The sequence below is a fragment of the Mus caroli genome, unplaced genomic scaffold (genome assembly GCF_978045245.1).
Source record: "Mus caroli unplaced genomic scaffold, Mus_caroli_1 scaffold_15, whole genome shotgun sequence".
NCBI classification, from domain to species: Eukaryota; Metazoa; Chordata; class Mammalia; order Rodentia; family Muridae; genus Mus; species Mus caroli.
In genome coordinates this window covers 45,402,235-45,406,530 of record NW_028227270.1, presented here as the reverse complement: position 1 = coordinate 45,406,530, position 4,296 = coordinate 45,402,235, and positions in this window count along the sequence as shown.

The window sequence follows — 4,296 nt, the reverse complement described above, 5'->3', positions numbered from 1 at the left end:
GTATTTGGGATCAAACCCAGGGTTTTATATGTGCTAATTAAGCACACTACCACTTGAGCTATAACGACATCCCTGTATTAATATGCTTTATTCAAAATATCATTTACAATTTCTCATATTTTTAATCTTTTCTCTTTCAGCATGTTTTATTGTATTCATAATATCTTAACAGTAATATATGCATGTTTAAGATTCCTTTCTTGTGGAATGTTCAGCCAAAATCCTTGGAACCTACTGGCTCATGTTCTAGAGGCAATCGGAAAAGGACCCACAATGAAGCTACCCCCTCCCAGAAGCTGAACGAGGACTGGGGCTGGCTAACCAGGTGAAAAAAGCTGAGAAACAGGAAGAACCCAGGGAGGGGGACACTAACAGATAAACTGCAGACCTTCTGGCCTAGAATTTCAGATGGTGGGGGAGAAATGTATTCATATTGTTTTAGCTAGTCTAATGGAAGATAAAATTTGTAAATTTACATATAGAATCAAGAGATTAGCTACCCAACCACCCAATACGAATTTGCTACTAGTTCACTGGGAACAGTAAATTCAGACATCTGCCTGGAAACCATTTGGTCAGGCATAAGGAATATTGACTTTCCTTATTTCCTTGTTTCCTCACATGTGAGGCTATAATAGTGATCACATGGTGATCCCACAGGAGTGATCACACAGTGAGCCTACAGGAGTGATCACATGATGAGCCTACAGGAGTGGTTACATGGTGAGCCTACAGGAGTGATCACATGATGAGCCTACAGGAGTGATCACATGATGAGCCTACAGGAGTGGTTACATGGTGAGCCTACAGGAGTGATCACACAGTGAGCCTACAGGAGTGATCACATAATGAGCCTACAGGAGTGGTTACATGGTGAGCCTACAGGAGTGATCACATGATGAGCCTACAGGAGTGGTTACATGGTGAGCCTACAGGAGTGATCACATGATGAGCCTACAGGAGTGATCACATGATGAGCCTACAGGAGTGATCACATGATGAGCCTACAGGAGTGATCACATGATGAGCCTACAGGAGTGATCACATGGTGAGCCTACAGGAGTGTTCACACAGTGAGCCTACAGGCGTGATCACACAGTAATCCCACAGGAGTGATCACATGATGAGCCTACAGGAGTGATCACATGATGAGCCTACAGGAGTGATCACATGATGAGCCTACAGGAGTGATCACATGATGAGCCTACAGGAGTGATCACATGATGAGCCTACAGGAGTGATCACATGGTGAGCCTACAGGAGTGATCACATGATGAGCCTACAGGAGTGATCACATGATGAGCCTACAGGAGTGATCACATGATGAGCCTACAGGAGTGATCACATGATGAGCCTACAGGAGTGATCACATGGTGAGCCTACAGGAGTGATCACATGGTGAGCCTACAGGAGTGATCACATGATGAGCCTACAGGAGTGATCACATGATGAGCCTACAGGAGTGATCACATGATGAGCCTACAGGAGTGATCACATGATGAGCCTACAGGAGTGATCACATGGTGAGCCTACAGGAGCGGCCAATGGCAGCACTTAGTTCCTGCATTGGAGGTTTCTTCCAAATAGTAAGATTAGCACTTTCAACTGTGTTGTCTGTGGAAGCTCTGGGAGAATTCAGTTGTCACATGAACATCCAGTCCTCAGCTCCTTCAGAAAATATCTAGCAAACTTGTACCTTTCTTTCTGAACATCTGTTATCTATTTACATCTGGCACAGTGGCTAGCTGTACTTTTCAGACTGTTTCATTTTAGTTAAAAAGTATTAAATAAATAACAAAACATATGTTCCTCTGAATTAGGACTCCCAGCATTCTTCACAGTGTTTCAAAGAAACCTGGCAGTGAGGCCTTTAAGATGCTTGCTCTTTTACTTAGCCATTGAAAAGCTGAAAACCCTTCCTCACTATAAAATATAATATTCAGGGATGTGTCTAAATAAGTACTGGTATGGTTACCCCGTGATGCAATTCATTTATACATACTATTTGGGGAAGCTTTTACCTCGAACCTGTGCAGAAACGTGAGATGTTATCTTTAAATGATATAAAACATTGCTGTTGAGCCTTCTTTGAGAACTTGAATACACTACAAGTAGATATTTTCACCCTCACTATCTCTGGCTGTCACATTGACTGCACTAACCACTGTGACATTTCTAATGGCAGGTTCTCTCAGTACAGGCTGTTCTGGATTCTCCCTTAAACTTGCTGTTCAGGGAACTCTGATCTCCAGGATGGCAGTCTCCAGGGTATTACCCAAGCTAGGAGACTTTTCAGGCATGGTTTGAGCTATTCTCTTTCTCTTGTTCACCTGATCCCCTCTGCCTCTGACACAATACTTCTGAAACTTAGTTTCCTCAACTTGGTTTTTTTTTTTTTTTTTTTAATTTCTGAGCCAACAATTCTGCCTGTAGTTAAGAGCTGTATTTTATAGTGACTAGCAATCGAAACTTCTTTACAGCTTTCTTTCTGAGACCCTAACTGATTCCACTAAATATTAAGTTGACAGAGACATTTCAAATCCTTAGCTAAGCTCTATAGGGCTTGAGGGGTTCAATGACAGCCTGGCCACATAGGGAAACTAAGGCCAATCTAGGTTAGGAGGGAGCCTGCATCCAAAAAGATGAAGGAAAATGAAAGCAAAACAAAATAAACCAAAAAGCCAGGAGTGTGCCTTAATGGCTCCTGTTTGCTTCACCTTTGTGCTGTGTGTTGCTTTCTTTGATGAGCCCCTCTGGCTTGTTCTTAATGATATTGGCCTTTTGTCCTCTTTAAAGCTCTCTTAAAATGTTTAGATCTCTTGATTCTGGAATGAAAAGTACAACACTAGCTAATTTTGATATACCCTGACTAGCTCAATGGTTGAGCACTTCTAAAGTTCTCCACAGCTAGCAAATCCTCCCCTCCGGTATTCCTGAGTTAACATCTTTTAAATTCTGTATTTCATCTCTGCTACCCCAGACCAAATTGGGGTAGTGGCCCCTAGGGCCACTCTCCTAGAGTCTTACATGACAGCGTAGCTTTAAGTCTGCTCTCTTTTCTTCCTCATCATGGTGATTCTCCTCTTCTTCCTCTTTCCCTGGGTCCCTTGTCCACACAATGTAAGAGTCCCACATCTGTCTTCCTGCTCAGCCATTGGCTGTACAGCAATTCTTTATTATTGATTGAAGCCAGCTAGGGCAGGGACCATCAGGTTTGGAAGCAGAAGCACTGCTTTTGGGAGCCGAATTAAGACAAAGCATTAGAACCCGTTGCCAACACTGGAGAGATGGCCCAGTGGTTAAGTGCACTGGTTGCTGTACCAGATGACTAGGCTCAATATCCACTACCCCCATGGCATCCGACAGCTGTCTCTGGCTCTAATTTTGGGGGTGGATTGAGGGAATCTGATTACTTCTTCTAGTCTCCAGGGGTATTGCATTCACATGAAATATAGACATGGATATACAGGCAAAACACACACATAAAATTTAAAAAAATGTTTTTAAAAACTGAATAAATAAATACAAATTTTAAGCATTAAGCTTGAATTTTCCTATTATCTTTTACTGTAAGTCTTTCATTAAATTAGAACATTTATATTTATATAGTCATTTTCCCCATATTACTTTCTTTCCCTAGGGTAGCTAGATGCAGATCCCTTCTCAACAGGAAACACTCCAGGTCACACAAGGCCTCTGCTGCTCCTGCTAAGGCAGAGCTTGTTAGAGGTTCTCCTTCAAGGCATTCTGTGTTACATAAGCACCTGCCTCTTTTAGGGCCATGTTTTGATCTGTGTTGAAAGATAACTGACCTTTTTCTGTAAAGTGGTAAGTATGGGCAGCCAAGGAAAATGCTTCTGGTCCCACTAGTGAGCAGAGATTTTGAAACTTTTCCTTAGAAGTATCCTGCACTGGAGCCCTGCGTAAATTCTCCAACATTCCACTCCTGAACCTAGGCCACAGCAGAAGGGTTCAAGGCCAGTCATAACTACATAGAGGGTAGTTACAGGACAACCAGAGTTACACGTTACGATCTTATCTCAAACAAATAACTGAGTAAAATGAGCACCAGATCGCTGGCAGATGCATTTAAATTGTGTGTGTCATGTATTTTGTTTCATGTATGGTTTGCTACTATGGAATCTGGCAAATTGTAAGGAGATCTGTTGAATTCTGAGGAGCCAGAAACCGTTTTGCATCAGGTGAAATCTAGCAAGAAATGGTATTTTTGTTGAACTGGCTAATAAGGAACTATTTTTTTGTGGGTAAACTATATCAAAAGAATCATCATTAATT